Source organism: Apodemus sylvaticus, chromosome 1 (assembly GCF_947179515.1).
Source record: "Apodemus sylvaticus chromosome 1, mApoSyl1.1, whole genome shotgun sequence".
Classification (NCBI taxonomy): domain Eukaryota; kingdom Metazoa; phylum Chordata; class Mammalia; order Rodentia; family Muridae; genus Apodemus; species Apodemus sylvaticus.
The window spans coordinates 78,108,842-78,129,174 of NC_067472.1; the positions used below are offsets into that span (position 1 = coordinate 78,108,842).

General features: G+C 47.8%; 1 protein-coding gene and 1 long non-coding RNA gene across 3 annotated transcripts in view; one reads left to right on the forward strand and one right to left on the reverse strand.

Moving 5' to 3' along the window:
• The window catches only part of Septin1 (septin 1), a 502,205-nt gene that overhangs the window by 41,918 nt on the left and 439,954 nt on the right, over positions 1 to 20,333 (forward strand). The gene's annotated exons all lie outside the window — the stretch shown is intronic.
• LOC127696042 (uncharacterized) lies at positions 14,786 to 15,377 on the reverse strand. 2 transcript variants are annotated; one of them, XR_007980166.1, is made up of 4 exons: positions 15,279 to 15,377; positions 15,093 to 15,146; positions 14,985 to 15,038; positions 14,786 to 14,840 (listed from the first exon to the last, which is right to left on the reverse strand). It is a non-coding gene; the product is annotated as an uncharacterized LOC127696042 (long non-coding RNA). The 2 variants fall into 2 exon arrangements; XR_007980161.1 differs by lacking the exon at positions 14,786 to 14,840 and having other exon boundaries at positions 14,948 to 15,038.

Below are 20,333 nucleotides of genomic sequence, written 5' to 3' on the forward strand. Positions count from 1 at the left end.
CCTCCTTCTTCTTCCAGAATTGCATCAACTGTGCATGTCAGATCTTCTGGTTTGGTCTTCCAAATCCACACTTAGTGGCATACTTCTTTTTGACCCAAGGTCTCAGAATGTATAGCCTAGGCTGGTCTCAAACTCACTGTGTATCCCAAGCTGGTCTTGAACATACAGAACTCCTTCTGCCTCAGTCTCCTAAATGGAAGCCATAGTCCCTACTTTTTTTTTTTAAAAGATTTATTTATTTATTATATGTGAGTACACTGTAACTGTCTTCAGACACCAGAAGAAAGCATCAGATGTCTTTTCTCTTTTCGGATGGTTGCGAGCCACCATGTGGGTGCTAGGATTTGAACTCATGACCTTTTGGAAGAACAGTCAGTGCTCTTACCCACTGAGCCATCTCTCCAGCCCCGTCCCTACTTCTTCCTCTCTGTGTTTATGCTATGTCTGGTGTCTCTGAATCTTTCATTAGCAACTGTTCCAATTTCCAAGTCCGTCCCTCCGGAAGACTCAAGCATTGGGAATGAACCATAGGACAGGCCTGTGGCTACACTTGTTGTTCTGGAGTTAAGACTCCCTCTACCCCATCTCTTGTCAGATCTCTGTGGTGTTGTGGGTCCCCCTGAACCATAAGCATCAGTTCACAGCCAATGTTCAGTATCTGTTTTCAGAAACTGCCTTCTGTGACCTGAAAACTCTCCCAGGAGTTAGCAGCCCAGGGCAACTGTTGAAAACAGCTAGTGACTGTTGGCAGCTGTCAGACAGCACACCTCTCTGAAGGGTCCGTACAAACTTGAGGTAACCAAGCAAAAACAAAAATATTGGAAGGGCACTGCACAGCATGAATTCTGTAGCGATCTCTGAAAAATGGACCAATTCCTGGGAATTCCTAGAATATTATTAACTGCTCTCAACACTAATTTAACAGACTTCAGAAACCAAACTACCGAGAATGTGTAGTTTATTGAATAGGCTTAGAAAATTCTCAACCAACAGCAGCAGGGACAAAGCCTGTGGCCTGCCCAGGGTGTGACTCTCAGAGCTGCCACACTGTTAATGTCTTTGTAGTTTTGCTGGAGAGGAACCAGGGCCTGGGCCTGTTAGGGAAACCCAGAAGCTCAGCTGTAGCCCCAGGCCCTTGTTTGTTTCACTGAGCAGCCCACACAGATCCCGTTAGCCTCGCTATAGTGTCCTCACTATGGGAATGTTTACCCCTTGGCTCCACGGGTCACTGGGAGATGACCCAATTCCTCACAGTACCATTAGCAACCAGGACACAAGTCTATCGAGGCTCGGCCCTTCTGCACCTTTATAAAGTTGTGGTGTGCTGCCGAAAGTAAATTGGCACACTTGAAGTGTCCTTCAGCGACGTTAAGAAAATAACTCATGGGCTGGAAAAACAGCTCATCAGTGAGGGAGGGGGCTTGCTCTAACCCGATGGCCTGAGTTAGAGCTTTGAGCCTCCTGCAAACTGCCCTGTGTCCTCTGCTGCGGCCGGTGGCCTGCCTGGCACACACATTCTATTGCCTCCTACAAAACAGAGAAATAAATGAATTGAAACCGGGCTAGAGATGTCTCGGTGAGTAAGAGCACCTGCTGTATTTCCAGAGGACCTGAGTGTGGTTCCCAGCACCCAGGTTGTCAGTGCCCATGTTCCTGGTACCCAAGCCAAGTGGCCCTCAACTGCCTGTAACTCCAACTCCAGATCTCATGGCCTCTCACCACTTCCAGGGGTACCTGTACTTACGTGCACAAATACGCATCATTAAAAACCAGATCTTGCCGGGCGGTGGTGGCGCACGCCTTTAATCCCAGCACTTGGGAGGCAGAGGCAGGCGGATTTCTGAGTTCGAGGCCAGCCTGGTCTACAGAGTGAGTTCCAGGACAGCCAGGGCTACACAGAGAAACCCTGTCTCGAAAAACCAAAAAAAAAAAAAAACCCCAAAAAACAAAAACCAAGACAAAACAAAAAAACAGATCTTTAGGGAAAAACCTGGGCCTGTGAGATGGTTCAGTGGGTAAAGCTTGCTGTGCAAGCTTGACAGCGTGGGCTTGGTCTCTGGGACCCACGTAAGGCGAGGACCAGCTCTGTGAAGCTGTCCTCATCCTTGTGCACACAGCGGCACATCTGTGCTCGCCTGTCACCTGTGTGCACAATAATAACAAATTGTAAAAACAATATTTCTACACTTAACAAAAGAAGAGAGAAAACAAACAAAAGACCCCCCCCAAGAATAGAGTAAAAAATAGGTGTGGGGGCACACACCTGCAATGCCGGCACTCAGGAGTCAAGACAGGAAGTTCAGCAGTCAGCTGCATGGAATTTCAACCACTCTGGCTTATATGAAATTGTTGTTGTTGTTGCTGCTATTTAAAGCAAAGTAAAAGAAACAGCAAGAAACCACAGTAAAATGCTGGACTATTTAACACAAAAGGCAGTAATGCAGGAGCAAACACACCTACAGCCAGCAACACAGGATGGGAATCATTTTTTTTTTTTAGTATTTGGAGTAGACATAAAGTACTGTACAGTCCAGATAATCCAACCCTGAGCGGTCCACTTGCATCTCTTGTGAGTGTATTTTTCCATTATATGCATGGGTGTTTTGCCTGCATAGCCTGTGTACCACGTGGGTGCAATGACCTCCGAGGCCAGCAGAGGGCGTGGGTCCCCTGGGACTGGAGCTACCCTTTATGAACAGGTGCTGGGAATGCACCTTGTCCTCTGGAAGAACAGTCAGGGCCCTTACTGCTGAGCAGCTCTCCAGCCCCTTGTCAGTGCATTTTTAATAAACCAGCTTGCTGTTTAAAAGAGAGAGTAGTAGTTAGGTATGGTGTTGCACACCTTTAATCCCAGCACTCGGGAGGCAGAGGCAGGTGGGTTTCTGTGAGTTCCAGGACAGCCAGAGCTATACAGTAAGACACGGACTGGAAAAGCAAAATAACCAAGAATCAATGGCAATGAACGTAACTCTAATATTAATATTCTCCTCTCATTAGGTCGGATGTTACCACCCTTGTAATATATCTTTCCAAATCTGAGCATGGTGGGACAGTCTATAAATCTCAGTAGTCAGAAGGTGCAGAAGGATTTCAAGTCCAAGGCCAGCTTGAAGAGCACAGTAAGAACTGGTCTCAAAACAAACAATAAAATCTCAGGCAAAAATAGGCTTCCCGTCTTCTACCCTCTGGGCTTCTGCTAGCGCACTGTGAGTGTGCTGACACTCTCCTAGACTGCAGTTGTTCCTCCTGGACCATCGTGCCTCTGCAGCCACAGGTCCCCTCAGTACTGAATCTGACTCTAGTTAAAGGCTTAGCTGCAGCATAGTAGTTTGGATGCGTTTGTTTGTTTTGTTTTAGAAAATGTCTCACTATATTGTATAAACCGTCTTGCAACGTTCCATCCTCCTGCCTCAGCCTCTTGCGTCCTGAATGCTGGGATTATAAGCATGCCTCACCATGTCTGGCAGGTGGGGTGGGTTGAGAGGAGTGAGCGTCTGTCTACTTTTAAGGCGTTAACCAGGTGACATTGCCATTGTTATTGTTGTTCTGTAATAAGTCCGGTAGCCTGGATTTCGCTGTTCAGCAAATCACACAAGTAAATTTTGTTTGACTTTAGGTTGTGGTGTGACTGAGAGCTAACAGACCCAGGCTTGTTATAATCACTCTCTGTGATCACTCACGATTGAGAATCCGCCTTCCAAGTTAAGGGTAGCAATGACTGGGGTCCCAAGGCACTGCTCCAGCTGGGACTTCAAGGTCATGTAGGTCACAGATTAGGCTGCTGAGACTCCTTGGTATTATACATACTATCTTTGCTTTTCTTTTTTCCTTGTTCTTTTCTTTTCTTTCATTCATTTTTTTAAAAGACAGGGTTTCTTTGTAGCCCTGGCTGTCCTGGAACTCACTTTGTAGACCAGGCTGGCCTCAAATTCAGAAATCCGCCTGCCTCTGCCTCCCCAGTGCTGGGATTACAGGCGTGCGCCACCACTCCCCGACTTCATATTTTCTACGAGCAATGAGTTCAGCACTGTGTTCGGGCCCAAGCTCGGCCAGACTAATCCCCTATCTCTTCCTTTCAGGTCGGTTTCTTGTGGTTATTCCCAGTACCCAGTTAGAACAGTCATGGTCCAATCAGGAAGCAGAACCACATCAGGGAAGTTTAGCATACAGAATTATTTTGGGGTGTCGTGGCCCACACTTGTGGCCACGTGTAATCTCAGTCCTTGGAAGGCTGAGGTAGGAAGATCACACGTTCAAGTCCAGCCTGGGCTATGACAGTGAGACCTCGTCTCAAAAAAAGAATTATTGATAAATGTCTGAATATAGGGGCTTAGCTGCAAAGAGCTAAAAAGAATTCCAGAGGATACAGAAGTTATAGGTATTAGGACTGGCCACTGTCCCTGATGCTGAGCGTTACGGAGGAGGAGTCCTTTCACCAGGGTTAAGATCCAGATTTCATTTGAAGGAACAGGACAGGTCAGCCACTGGAGTGCTTCAGCGGTGGGATGTCCTAAGAGCTTGTCAGCATCGGCAGAGTCGAGCGAAGCTGCTAAGCTGCTCAAGCTCACGGTCCTGGAATCTGCCTGTCTTTCCCAGCCCTGCTGGGAGGGACATGTCAGGACAGGACTCAGAGCTCTGGCTATACACAGTGTGAGAGACAAGACTGCGAGAGGCTGTGTCATCCAGTGCTTACAGGACAGTTGCTATAGTAACCAAGTGCTGGAGAAAGACTGCTGTGCCAGAGATCTCTAAAGAACGCTGCATCAAGGTCAAGGTGTAGTGTGTGTGTGTGCAAAGATACTCTAGTGTCAGAATGTCGGAGAAGCGCATGGTGAAGGGGCTGCAAGGGCCTTTTGTTCCCGACGTCCATCTAAGGCAGGGGACCAGGACATCCCCATCTACTGGCCCAGCAAAGCTGCAGTGGAAGAGAAATGAAAGCTCAGCAGGAGAACCAAGCAGAACAGCTGCTTCCCCTACACTGTTCCTCCAGCGCCCTCTACTGGCGAAGCTTAATGTGACGCTCTCTGAACCATCCAGATGTACCCATGACCAATCTTAAAGAAGGGACTGGAAGATGACCTTGGAAAAACATAAACTGAATCCATACAGACACCCTGTGACCCACAGACCCTCAGGCCAATGGGGGATGAGGGGAGAGATAACTGAAAGGTTTGGAAACGTCTCTCTAGACATACCATTGAAAGACCACTTCCCCGAGGAAAACACGGATTAATGGCGCTGCTGGCCATCTGAAAGAAGCAAGCCAGGGTCACGATGCACCAGTCCGGCCCGGACAGCAGTTATTTGGACCTTGGAGAATGAGTGACCGTGAACACACACTCGATCAGGCAGGGCTGCCAACGGCAGCTGCTGCAAGGAGAAAATCAGCGGGGGTGGGGGGGGGGTGGGGGGTGCTCTTGACGTTTGGCGTGAAGCCAGCATCCTGTCCCTTTCTCCGTGCAAAGTATATTCGTCAGAAGAAGGGTTCCATGTCGTCACTGGCTACAAGGGAAGAATCTGTTTTCCCGTGCCCCCCAAAATTCCAGGGCTTGTACCCCAGTGGAGAGTTTTGTAGCTTAGGTAGTCTAATATGTGTAAACATGTGTCCTGCCAGGGTAAAGTCAGGCTGCCCCTCATACACCTACTGCCCCTAAAGAAGACTTGATGTCTGAGGCCTGTTTTTACATCAGAAGCAACATGCTGGCTATCACCTGTGGAGTTACAGGGACCAGGGCACAGCAGGGCTCTGCTGCAGGGACCAGGGCACGGCAGGGGTCTGCGGCAAACCCGCACTGCAGTGCTTGCTGCTCTGTGCCTTTGCTTGTGACCCGTGAGTCGGGACTCGGTGTCCGTGCGAATGATAGTGAACGATGGTGGAAGGACTCTTATTTATTTATTTATTCATTCATTCACTTACTTGTGAGACAGGGTCTCACTGTGTAGCCCTAGCTAGTCTGGAACTCACTATGTAACCCAGTCTGGACTCAAACTCATAGAGATCCTCCTGCCTCTTCCTGTGCTGGGATTGAGTGTGTATCACCAAGTCAACACAGTTTTTAAAAATTATAACTTAATTTTATGTGTGTGGCTGTTTTGCCTGTTATGTGTGTCTATGCACCAGTTTTATGTCTGATGCCTGGGGAAGCTAGCAGGGGTGCCGGGCTCCCTGGACAGCATTACAGATGGCAGTGAGTGACCATGTAGGTGCTGGGAATGGAACTCAGGGCCTCGAAAAGAACAGCCAGTGCTCTTAACCGCTAAGCCACTTTTCCAACCCTTTCCCCTTAAAAAATTATTCATTTATTTTATGTCTGTGAACTTTCTGTCCTCATGTATGTGCCTGGTACCTTCAGTCTCTTGACCTTTAGTCTCTTGAGTTGTAGGCAGTAGTAAGTCACCATGTAGGTGCTGGGAACTGAACCCAGGTCCTCTGGAGAGCATTAAGTGCTCTCGCCCTCAACCACGGAGCCATCCCTCTAAATTGCACCCCAAGGCCTTTTTATTTATTATTTTGTTGTTGTTGTTGTTGTTGTTGTTGTTTTGGTTTTCAAGACAGGGTTTCTCTGTGTAGCCCTGGCTATCCTGGAACTCACTCTGTAGACCAGGTTAGCCTCAAACTCAGAAATCTGTCTGCCTCTGCCTCCCAAGTGCTGGGATTAAAGGGGTGAACCACCGCTGCCCGCAATGTCTTTTTATAATGACAGCCCTTAGTTTCATTTGGAGCCGTTGTGTCCTGAGGCTGGCCTGCTCTCTCTGCTACCTTCCCGGCTGCAGGAAGAGCGCCCAGCAGAAGCAGCGCGTGGGGGCTTTACGTCGGCCCACAGCTTCAGTCAGGGAGTGCAAAAGCAGACACGTGCAGCGAAGGCTTGTCCCGTCTGAGGAGAGCTGGACTGAAACATCTGGAGGCAGGACGTAGGAGGTGCTTCTCCACAGCCACTGTATGGCCCCCGGCCGCCATCTCAGCCAGCGGCTTGGTGGAGGGCACCTTGGCCCAGGAGCCTTCTCTCTGGACCTGACTTTTCTTTTTTCTCATTGTATTGCTTCTTAGTAGCCAGAATGGAAGAGGTTCTTTGAACACAGGACAATTGTGTCATTTCCAGTTGGTTAACATAGGGCCATGAGGACAAAGTACCACTGTCATGACTCAGGCCGTAGAAACTTATTTTTGTTGTTGTTTACAAGACAAAAATGTAATGAAAATTGGTCAGTGGGTATGTATAATTTAGGATGCTAAACAGTTATGTGAGACTGTCCCAGAAACATAAAGCATTAGTAAATACTGAAAATGTTACATGCTGTCCCACGGCCTTTGCCTCCTTCCTCCAGGCCCTGGCTCTCTCTGTTCCTGCGTTTATCTTTAGAAACAATGTGTGTCTTCCTTTAGTGAATTCACCAGCTAAGCTCTCCTTTAAAAGGTTTCTCTTTAACCTCACCACATAGGATGCCAATTATTCTTGTAACAGTGGGAGGCTTCTCTCATCTGAAGCCTTTCTAGTCTGTCTTTACAGTTTCCCTGGCTTTGCCTGTGGCACGGCCCCAGTAACCATATGAAACACCAGGTGGGCCAGTCATATAGCTCTGCACCATCATTAACACCTTAAGACCCCCAACATGAAACTTGCCCAAAGCTCTAAGAACACTGTGGTGTGTATAAGCATGCATGTGCACGGCTGTTCTGTCTTGGGGGTGTTCTAGGGAAGTGGTTCTCAATCTTCCCAATGCTGTGTGACTCTTTAATACAGTTCCTCATGTTGTGATGACCCCAACCATAAAATTATTCCCATAAACAGTAATTTTGCTACTGTTATAAGTCACAATGTAAATATCTGTGTTTTCCAGTGGTATTATCTGACCCCAAGGTGTCACCGCCCACCTTAGAGGTTTGTTATAGCCAAAGGTAGATCTAAAGTTGAAGCGTCTCCTCTTGTTACATGTGCTAACGAATGACCACCTGCCAACAAGCCTATATAATTATATATATATATATATATATATATATATATATATATATATAATTCTAACGTGTTGATCAACATTAAAAAGTCGTCTATTAGAGTCTTTGTCCTGAAGTTTAGAAAGCACTAGCCTTTCTACCCAAGACAACGCTCTCTCCATATCTGCTCCGAACAGCTGAACTGTGTGATGTACTCAACTTGAAAACCTCCTTCATCAGAAGAGCGTAGTGGTCAGCAGGCTGGACCAAATGCTGCTGTGTCCATGGTGCTGACCCCTCGGCCTCAGAGAGCTTCCAGCTCTGAAGTGCCTTTCCTGCCAGAAATCTATTTTGTCACAGTTCTGAGATCTGTGATGATATCTTGGCAGGTTGGTTTCTTCAGATGCCTCTCTTCGTCCTGGATATCTTCTCTGAGTTGTCACATGGTCTTTCATGGTAACTCTGTAATTACCCCAGCAATCATCTGGGATTAGAGCTAATCCTAATGACTTAATTTTTAATTCAGTTATCAATTTTTAAAGACCCAATATCTAATGGTGGCCACTCTCTGAAATACTAGCAGATAGGACTTTAACATATGAGTCTGAGGAGAAGGTTCCACTAGACCCTGAGCTAGGATTAACAGATTTGCAGACATTACCCTCTGCTGCAGGACCAAGAGCAGCCTCACCACAGGGCTCTGTGGGGCGTGGAACACTTTCTGTAAGTTGGTCTGCATGTGCAGTTCCGTTCCATGTCCCGACAGTGAACAGATTAGCTGGCTCTGCCAGGGCTACAGAGTTCATGTTTGCTTGTTGTTTGGGGGCAGGGTAAAAGAGCCCATTAATCACCTACTTCCTGAGCTCTGGACCCTGTTACAGAGCTAATTACTTAACCATCCATGTCTCAGAGGTCACACAGGTCTCCCTAGTAAAACCTGGAACTTGGGAAACTAGCACAGAATCTAAATACATTCCCTTTTTAAGGGAAAATGGAGGACAGCTAGGTATATAGGTGTGTCATTCAGCCTTCCTTTTTTTTTTTTTTTTTTTTTTTTGGATTTGGTTTTTTTGAAACAGGGTTTCTCTGTATAGCCCTGGCTGTCCCTGAACTCACTCTGTAGACCAGGCTGGCCCAAACTCACAAATCCACCTGCCTCTGTCATTCGGCCTTCCTAACTGCCATTTTTCCCCAGTCAATCAGGAAGAGCCAGGAATATGTTACAAGGGAATCTCAGGACTGTGGCAACTTTGTTTTCTCTTGCTGAGCTCTTACTTGAAACAAATTACATCTGTTTTTTTCTTGCTGCTTACCTAAACTGCCACAAGCTAGGCATGGTGGTCACACCAAGTTCTCCAGAAGCAGAGGCTGGCAGATCTCTGTGAGTCCCAGGGCAGCGTGGTCTACATAGTGACCCTATCTCAAAACAAACAAACAAGCAAACACCATAACAAAAACCCAGCCACCAAACAAACAACACAGAACAACAACAAACTGACATAAGTTCATAATTAACACAACAGGCTTAGACTTTACAACATCACAGGTCAGAGCACGTGGATTTTACTAGGTTCCGAGCGTAGGCTCTCGGGAGATAAAGTTGACGTGTAGGTTGAGTTGAGCTTGGGGAAGAACACATTTCTAATATTATTTAGGATATTATCGAATTCTTTATGTCCCAGGCACATTCATGCCTTTGTCAGCCAGGAGCTCTCTGGATCTCCGTCATTACTAAAGGGACCCTCCCCGCACTAACCCAGCAGCGGGCTTTCATGTCTTGAGTGCTTGGAATCTCTATTTCTCTTCTGCCAACTTCCGACTTCTGTTAGAATACAGAGACAGATTTACTTGGTAAATTGTTTGCCTGGCAAATTTGATGGCTCACATAAATGCCTTGGAGGGAAGAGGATGTTCCCAAGATGGCTGAGCCGTTTAAGGTACCTGTCCCCAAACTTGACAGCCTGAGTTCTATCCCTGGGATCCATGCGGTGGGAGAAGAGAACTGTGCATCGTCGTGTTCTGATTTCCACAGGCTTGCACCCCCTTCCATGCATGCAGAACAAAGAAACGCCTTCTTTTGGGTTTTGCTTGCTCAGTGCTTTACTTTTGAGCCAGTGTCTCTCTATGTAGCCTTAGCTGTCCTGGAATTCCTGGTGTAAACTAGAGCCTTGAACTCACCAAGACCCACTTGCCTCTACCCCCCCTTTTTTTTTTTTAAGATTTTATTTATTGTTATATCTATGTACACTGTAGCTGTCTTCAGACACACCAGAAGAGGGCATCAGATTTCATTACGGATGGTTATGAGCCACCTTCTGGTTGTTGGGATTTGAACTCAGGACCTTCAGAAGAGCAGTCAGTGCTCTTAACCACTGAGCCATCTCTCCATTGCCTCTACCTCTTAAGTTCTGGGATTATGGGCAAGCATGACGTGTGCTTGGCTTTTTTTTTTTTTTTTTTTTTTTTGTTTAAGCTGGGCTGGCTGGACAGATTTGTAATGTCAACGCTGAGGAGATGGGGACAAGTGGAACCCTGGAACTTCCTGAACAGCCAGCCTAGCTCAGATCTTGTCCCAAAAAAAAGGGAAGGGTGACTGGGTGATTGAGGAAGATGCCCAAGGGGCCTCTCTTCTACAAGTGTTTGCACACACACACACAAACAGGCGCACAGAGAAAAACACAGAATAGCTGTTTGTAATATTCTCCCCAAGCTCTCTCTGTTAGGGACTTCTAAGGTTTCTTCCATCTTGTGTAGGGTAAGGAGAAAACTATTCAGACTTTCCTTTCTCCCCGCAGGATTCCGGTGTGAGAATCACCAGGAGAGCCCTCCAAGAGAAAGGCCTAAAAACAGAGCCCCTCAGGAGACTGCTTCCCAGGCGAGGCCTTCGGACAAACGCTCGGCCTACTTCCACCGTTCCAGAACCCAGAGCTCCCGGAAGTGGGAATAAGGCCCAGAGGGCCCCCAGGACGATACCACAAGGGAAGGGGAGGTGAGCCGGTCCATCGCACGAGGGGAGGCCCTTAGGTCTTCCTTAGCGGGCCCCAAGATCCAGTCATCTACCCACACCGCTTAAGGGTGGAGCGGGCTCTGGAGCTGGGCACCCGCAGCCGGCAGTGGAGGTCAGCAGCCAGCTGTCCACTTGTTCCTGTCCCTAAATTATGGATTCATCCTGCTTGCTGTGGGTCCAAAACTACAGGGCCAGGGCAGGTCCCAGTCAGGGGGTGTCTGAGGACATCTCTAGGTGAAACCTAGAAGCAACTTGAATATACAAACCGGTGGGTCCTGTGCGGACTGGGCCACCTCCTCACACACTAGGGCAGCTGCCCACCAAAGGGCCAGGCATGGCCCCCGGAGGTGGCCTCCGACCTTTGGAACGACAGCATCTACACCCATGAGGGGCCCTGCCAGCAAGACGTGAGCAGCACGCAGCACCGGAAGCTCGGCCTGTGAATGGGGTCAGAGTTCCCACTTGTGTGCCAGGTGGGATGCCCATGTGTAGAGAGACCACTCCAGGGAGCACCCGGCAGCCTCCCCTGCTTCCACAGGCCAATGGACTCAGGGCCTGCTAATTAACCCTCAGCTCCAGAAGACATGTGCCAACCAGGGTGCCGGCCTTGCCTCAGGTCATTCAAGGGGCACACATGGCCTAGTGACCTTTCAGACCAGGCCACAGCCTCCGGCTCCAGAAATGGATGGAGGCGTGTGGCCCAGCACTGCCAAATCTACCTGGGAACTACCCACTTTGAGAAACTCGCGGCAAATGAGCCATTTGAGCGGCTCCAAGGGCTTTCTTTCATCAACCTCTGCCTCTGACTTAACAGCTTCCTGGGCCTGCTATGCCAGGAGCTAATGTCTCCCGTGTGACAGCTTACTGTACGACATGCTGCGATTGTGGGAATTATCTAATGCACAGTCCTACACCCTAGATTCTGTTCCTTTCACATTTTACAGATACAGAAACTAAGCAGCCAGGAGGTTAAAGAGCTTGCCCTAAGTCACACGGCCTGTCTGTGGCAGAGCCAGCATTCGGATCCAGTACCTGCCTGACTCCACAGTCCCTGCTGGTATAGCACGTCTGAGCTGGGCATGCAGCTGGGCTGAAGCTGTGAGCTGTGAGCATTTATTTAAGACATCCGTTTTCTCAGTGGCAAATCACATAGGACTTTTAATTTTAACTTTCTTCCGTCTAACTTTCTTCCCTTCCTCTTTCCCTCCTTCCTTCTCTCTTCCTTCCTTCCTTCCTCTTTCTTTCTTTCTTTCTTTCTTTCTTTCTTTCTTTCTTTCTTTCTTTCTTTTTCTTTCTTCCTTCCTTCCTTCCTTCCTTCCTTCCTTCCTTCCTTCCTTCCTTCCTTCCTTCCTTCCTTTCTTTCTTTCTTTCTTTCTTTCTTTCTTTCTTTCTTTTTCTTTTTCTTTCTCTGCTGGCCTGGAATCCACTAGCCCAGGCCAGCCTTGAACTCACAGAGGTCTGTCTATCTCTGCCTCTCCAGTGCCAGGATTAAAGGTGAGTGATACCATACCCAGCTCGGGCCTTTTTTCTTTTCTTTCTTTCTTTTTCTTTCTTTCTTTTTTTGGAATAATAAGGTAAGCAGATGCTCTGTGGGAGCAAAGTAACCTTGTCCGTAGCTGAGATGGCATGGGCATTCAGTGGTAAGGCCAGTGACTCGAGCCCAGCCCCTGGGTCCCCGGGTCCCCGGGTCCCTCGGACTCTTCTCTGGAGCGCCATTGCTACAGGAAGTATCATCCAGGCCCAGCTCCTGTGTGGAGGCTTCCCAGAAGCCATGGGCTGTCATGCCAAGTGACTGGGGAACTTAAAGTAACAAAAGTTTATTAATTAGGACTTCTGAATTACCAATGGGACAGAAGCTTTCAAATTTCAAACAGTTACCAGTTTTCAAGATTCAGAAATGAAAAATAGGATTTCTGGGGAGATCCAGAAAGTCATACTTTGTATAACTCTCTGAATTTTTAAAACTAAGAAACTCACAATTCATAGTAGTTTAAAAGAGCTGTAAGCCTTAAATATTCAAAAGGTAGAAACTTCCAGTGCATGTCACTGGGTAGTATTTAAATAACAAAATGTTTACGGCTCCAATTAGAGTCATAGTACTCCAGAATCATGAGTTGAAATTGCTGATATAAAGACTTACTTATTTCCAAATACATCATTTCTCGGAACATCCTGGAATTTGTGTAAAACACACAGTGCATGTGGATGCATTCACGTTTATCTTATTTATGAGAATCACTCCACAGGCAGAGGAGCATGGGTACATTTTTAATGTCAGGGCTACAGAAGAGTGGCCCGGGATGCCACCCCTCAGTTCTTGGCCCCTGTCTCCCTTCAGGTCCTATGTCAGCTCTTCCAGGCCCTGCTCTCTGACCTGACGCAGTGACTCCAGATAGCCAGGATTCCTCTGTGCCGATGAGTGTCGGTTATCAGAGGACAGTTAGTGATAGTATGTTTGTTCCCTGGTTTCCCAATTTATTTGCTGATTGGTTTTGTGATTCAAAAGACAAAAACAAAAGCAGACAAATTCACCACCACCACCACCAATCCCAGGTTTCCCAATAATGTCAGCAAGGAATTCTGAATAGACAACGTCCGTGGGGCTGAGCAGGGACAGTAAACAAGCGAGCTAGTGCTTATGACACTGGTCCTCGAGGCCTCGGAGGAGTCGCTCACCTCTGAACCTCAGGATAGTGGGTAGAATCCTACCCAGGGAGTAACATTCTTGCTTCATAAGGCGAAACTGTTGAAGGGTTACCAGCATGGCTTTGGAGTCAGACAGACTGTGGTTCAAATTTTAGTTTCATGACTTTCTACCTCTTTGATTTGGGGCAAGTTCTAACCACTGGATTTTTCTCTTCTGTAAAATGGGGACATGGAATCTATTTCACATGGCTGTGGTGAGTTTCAGTGAGATCACATATGACCTGCTTAAGTCAAAGCAGGGTCCGCTGTACGTATTTGATTCACGTAGGCATTACCCGCTGTATCTACCTCACAGGGCAGTTGTGAGGACTGAAGGGTAGAGGAGAATGCTGGGGTGCTCTCTAAGCTGTGAAGTGATCCGTGTTTACCTCTCTTTCCTCTGGAGATGGGGAGAATAGGAAGTTACTGTCAGACACTAGGAGAATGCTTCAGTCCTTACACTGCGGCTGGACTGAAGGGGAGGTGCTATATTGGGTGCCGGTGGACAGGGCGTGGCATGCCCTCCGGTGAGTGAAATTCAATGCCTGTGGCTTACACTGTCAGGAGCAGGGAGAGAGCAGGTCCAATCTTAGAAGAATGCTAGCTGGGAGCTGACGTAGACAAGTATTTGCCTAGTGTGAACATGGATTTCTTATCTAGCACCTCAGGAAAAACACAACAAACAAACCCATCTTAAAGCTTTTGGATAAAGAACAGCATTGTGACTGTGTATATCCACTGTTTGATTTTTAAATAGGACTCAAATAGCAGGAAGGCCTGTGTGCAAAAGTGGTGAGAAGTAACTCCAAGTGTTTCCATTGCTGGAAGCTGTGGACCCCCGGTATGAGTACAGATCTCAATCTGTAGCGTGCAGTCCAAATGCAGGCCAATGGGCCCTCCTGGGGCAGTTCTCCAGGATCCTGACAAAATCGATCCTAGCACATTTCGCAGATCAGAGGTTGGAGACTGGGAATGTCATGTCCAATGCCCAAGGCTTACACAGGTTCCCTGAGGACAGAATCCAAGCCTTTTACCTGGATTGAGGCTCCTCCGCCTGCCAGTCTCAAATCGCTGATCTTGAACAAGGATAGCGCAGAGAATAAGGTTCCACGCCCAAGCGCCCCCCCACCTCAGCAGCAGTTCGTGCTCTCGACCTCATGCCTCACCACCAGACATCTCCTTATCACCAGACATCACCTCATCACCAGACATCACCTCACCACCAGACATCACCTCACCACCAGACATCACCTCACCACCAGACATCACCTCACCACCAGACATCACCTCACCACCAGACATCACCTCACCACCAGACATCACCTCACCACCAGACATCACCTCACCACCAGACATCACCTCACCACCAGACATCACCTCACCACCAGACATCACCTCATCACCAGACATCACCTCATCACCAGACATCACCTCATCACCAGACATCACCTCACCACCAGATATCACCTCACCACCAGACATCACCTCACCACCAGACATCACCTCATCACCAGACATCACCTCATAACCAGACATCAACCTCATCACCAGACATCACCTCATCACCAGACATCAATCACCTCACCATCAGACATCACCTCACCATCAGACATCATCCTCATCACTAGACATCACCTCATCTCCAGACATCACCTCACCACCAGACATCACCTCATCACCAGACATCACCTCACCACCAGACATCTCTTCCCAGCTTTGCCCGTAAGTCAGGCTCCTCCAGCTGCATCCTTAGACTCGACCCAAACGATGGACCTCTCATTCTAACCAGACTGCCCTCCGAACACTGCCCTAGTCAGATCCGTGGCTTCTCAATGTCCCCTTGGAGAACCTGAGGTCTAGGCTCCCTGCTAACTCAGTGGCACTCCTCAGCACACCTCTTGTGAGGTCCCACTGTGTACAGTGTCCTTGCAGTTTCAAACTCATGTAGCAAGCAGGCAAGCTAGGGGTCCTTCAAAGTCAATGCCTCTGGATTAATTTTTTTTAAAAACTTATAGTTTGTTTTTCCCCCTTCCCCTCTTCCTCTTGCTCCCACCCCCGCTGCCCCCCATCACTCTGGCCCCCACCCCCGCTGCCCCCCATCACTCCAGCCCATAGATTTTTAATTTGTTTTTCATTAAGTATGGTTGTGAGTCACCATGTGATTGCTGGGATTTGAACTCAGGACCTCCAGATGAGCAGTCAGTGCTCTTAACCGCTGTGTCATCTCTCCATCCCTCTAGATTAAATTATTGAGACTGAGCGGGGCAGTGGTGGTGCACGCCTTTAATCCCAGCACTGGGAAGCAGAGGCAGGGGGAGTTCTGAGTTTGAGGCCAGCCTGGTCTACAGAGTGAGTTCCAGGACAGCCGGGGCTATGCAGAGAAACCCTGTCTTGGAAAAAAAAAATTATTGAGACTGATGTTTAACTTCAAGGTATGTTTTCTGAGAGTTGCCAATAGGTTGGAGATGGACATAGAAAATAAGACTCACCTTTTCCTTTATCAGCTGGGTATTAAGTGCCCGGTGGTGTGTCAGGTTCAGCAGCTGGTGCAGGAGATACGTTCGTGAACAAAACAGATCTGAGCCCTGACTTCAGGAAGCCTCCTCCAAACAACTAGGGTAGACATAATCAGTGTTCCCTGAATACAAATGCCTAGCCTGGCATGGTGGCACACACCTGTGATGCCAGCCCTTGGGAGCCGGAGGTAAGAGGATCAGGAGTTCAGCCGTCTTTGGCCAACCTGGGCTACATAAGATCGTGTCTCAAAAAAACAAACAAAATACACACTAACTGTGAGAAATGTTGTGAAGAGAAAGGTCAGCGTGCTGTGAAAGAGTACCATAAACAAGTGTGGGGTGTTGGGACAGTGACAACATGTGCCTGAATGTGAAGAGGGTCCTGAGTAAAGGCACCAACAGACCCGTCCGATGGGAGAATGAGCTGACTGGGCTGGGAAACAGCGGCTGGGTGGGGATGGCGTCTCAGACCTTACAAATTGGTGTTTAAGTTTTTATTTGAAGACTTCAAAATTACTGGAACGTTATGAGAGTGGTACAAAAGATGTCTGCACACTTTGGCTGCAAACTCCCCGGCTGACTTGTAAACATTCCGTTCCTTCACCTGAGTTACCACCCATGTCTACCTGTGATGTGTACTCCTAGCCGGTAGTCTGAACTCAGAATAGGTCGAATACACCATGTTTGTTTACACTTAAAATGCAGTGCGTATCTCCTACAGTGATGCCTCGCCTGCCACACTGGATTTATCACTGGTCGGTGGCTCTGCACTGTGTGTGTGTTGGTTGTCTCTCCAGTCACCTTCCCTTTAGGACAAATCACTGTCTGCGAACGATGTGGATCATACGTTGTGCTTTCTTGCTTGTATCTTTTAATGTGGCATAGATTTTCTTTCCCCTCTGTTTGAATAGACTATTTATCCTTTTGGGTCTGTCTGCTGCTTCTTTGTGATCACATATATGGTATATTTCCATATATGAAGAGTGTTAGAAGAGTGTTCAAGCGACAGCGCTTCAGTGTCACACTGGAGGCACACGGTGTCTGTCTGTTCGCCTGGTGACAGACAACTTTTTGAGACAGCATCTCTCTGTGGAAGTCCTTGAGCTCACTATGTAAACCAGACTGGCCTTAAACTAACCTGCTTCGGCCTTTCAAGTATGCAATGCAGTTTTTTAAAGTTTATTTTTAGAGCTGGAGAGTTGGCTCGGTGGTTAAGAGCACTGGCTTCTCTTCCAGAAGTTCCCAGGACCTACATGGCGGCTCACAACCACCTAAAACTGCAGTTCCAGAGATCCAGTGCCTTCTTCTGGCTTCCTAGAACACTGCATATACACTGCACAGACACACACTCAGGCAAAACACCCATATACATAAACAAAATAAAACTCTAGAAGCTCAAATTTCATCTCAACTTCAGTAAAGTGGCATGGTCCATTCTGGTGTCAGCACACCCTGAGTGCTGACTGAAAATGAACTGTTGTCAAGGAAACAGGCATCAAAAGGGACCAGACGGGACTTTTTAGGGCGTTCCCTCTGTGAGGGGTACAGAGGTGTGCGGCAGAAGAGGACACTAGGTCTGTGGAGACAGACTACATGGGGCCTGGAATGCAGGGCCACTGGGCAGCAGGATGACTTGAGTTGGAGAATGATTGTTTTGCCAGCCCAGGAAGAAGATTTGGAAGGCTGCAGTGCTTTCTGGATCTTTCTAGAGCGGCTGTTTGCTACCACTGGCAACAGCATCTGATTTCTCAGATGGTCCCCTCACCCAAACATCTTGTTCATCTGATGGGCACTTAGCAGCGCAGGCCCAGGAGTGTGTTAGCAGACAACCTCTCCTTGCCTCATTTTGGCTAGAGCCACACCACTTACTTCTGGGATCCTTCCCCAAACAAGCAGGTCCCCACACTGTGGAGATCACGCATAGACAGTTTCCTGAGTTTGCTGGGGTGCTTGGGGACCGGGGTCCTTTTTTCTGCCATCCTTGGGGTTCATTGCGATCTATATTCTAACAGTGTCTGTCTGGTTAGCCTGTATGTTACCTCCAGTCACTTCCCAGCCCTCCCTAACACCAGGGGGAAGTGTTCAAGTCTGGCTGAACATCTTGGTACATCTCCTGAGAGGCTGAGGCACAGAGGAGCTGCAGTCCTGCCTGCCAGTGGCATAGCAAAGGCAGGAATTTTAAGACTGGAGAAAGTCAAATGCTGAGACATCCCAAGAAAGGCCAGGGTGCTCTAGTGGGAGAGAGCAGAGAGTTCTCAGAGCAGGTGGCATTTGAACTGAGCCTCAAGGGCAGAGTCCAGGGTTTTCCATTTTACAAAAGAAATATTTAATTATTCAGTAAATAAGAGGACTTTTTTTAAAGAGTTATTTATTTTATGTATTTGAGTACACTGTATCTGTCTTCAGACACACCAGAAACGGGCATTGGATCCCATTACAGATGGTTGTGAGCCACCATGTGGTTTCTGGGAATTGAACTCAGGACCTCTGGAAGAACAGACAGCGTTCTTAACCGCTGAGCCATCTCTCCATCCCCATGATGAAATTTTTAAGAAGCAAACCCATATCTTCATTTGTCACTGACATTTTCAACATGATTCTTCCTGGTTTCATAATATTCTGTTCAGCAGATAATCTGTACTCGCCCCCATTGCTGGAATAATTCACCCAAGCCAATCAGCCCGCCCGTGCCTCCCAAGTGCTGGGATTAAAGGTGTGCTCCACTACACCCAGCTTCCTACAGAAATTTTTTTTTTCCAAGACAGGGTTTCTCTGTGTAGCCCTGGCTGTCCTGGAACTCACTCTGTAGACCAGGCTGGCCTCGAACTCAGAAATCCGCCTGCCTCTGCCTCCTAGAGTGCTGGGATTACAGGCATCGCCACCACCGCCCGCCTACAGAAAATTTAAGGCTATATTTGTGGTTCTGAATTTCTAAGTGAAGTGGCTTCAAGGATTTCTACTTTTCAAAATTTACCAGAACATTCTTCAGAGATGACTATCTATGGAATTTTGTCATTGTCCATGAACTTGAAAGGGCTACAGTGCTTGGTTTCAGAATTAAAAGCATGTGTGTTCACAACTGGGCTCTGTGGTGCTGGGTAGGCGTTGTGTGATGATAAGACTCTAATGGGAGGAGGAGACGAGGAAAGCTGCACATGACGACCGACCGGATGGATAAGAGATGGGAGAAGCTCACGGGCCAGCTAACCCAGCGCACACAGCCAGTGGAAAGAGGGCGAGGGCATGCCTTAAAACAAGGAGGACTTCGAGGAGCGAAGTCGGGTTGTTCTTTGTTCTTCTCATGCACAATAGCTCAGGAATACCCACACGTGCACACAAACTATTACTTAGTTAACTGCTTAATTATTAGCTTTTAATTAATTGGCTGATAATTGATTAAAGACATAAGCCCTTCAAGCTTACCACATCTGTGAGAACCGCTACGAGCTCAGGCTCTCCAGGCAGAGAACATGAAGTGCTAAGTCCCAGCTCCCCTGCGTGTTAACTTAGATTGCCTTTCCATGAAATGCAGACATTGACACTGTAGTTGGATGCTGCAGCGGGTGTAGATCCTTCCAGTACTTCCTGGTGTGCTCCCTCTCACATTCGCCACGGTGCTCATTGCCGTTGCCTGACTGGCCAGCGTGGGCACCGAGACCTCTGGAAAAAACCTTTCAGCTTCCTTTTTTTTTTTTTTTTTTTTTCTTTTTAAGACAGGGTCTCTCTGTGGTGGTTCTGGACCTCTCTTTGTAGGCCAGACTAGCCTTGAACTCACAGAGATCCACCTGCCTCTGTCTCCTGGGTGCTGAGATTAAAGGCTGGGACTACTGTACCTGACCAGACCACTCCTTCTTTTTTTTTTTTTTTTTTTTTTTTTTTGGTTTTTTGAGACAGGGTTTCTCTGTGTAGCCCTGGCTGTCCTGGAACTCACTCTGTGGACAGGCTGGCCTCGAACTCAGAAATCCGCCTGCCTCTGCTTCCTGAGTGCTGGGATTACAGGCGTGCACCACCACCGGCCCAGCTCAGACCACTCCTTATTCCTCTGTTCAGTACATGTTTGGTGGACAGGACACTTCTGTAGAGCATAGAACACACACACACACACACATACACACACTCTAATGAAATGGCTCAGTGATTAAGCACACTTGCTGCTTTTCCAGAGAACTCAGGTTGAGTTCCACCACCCATG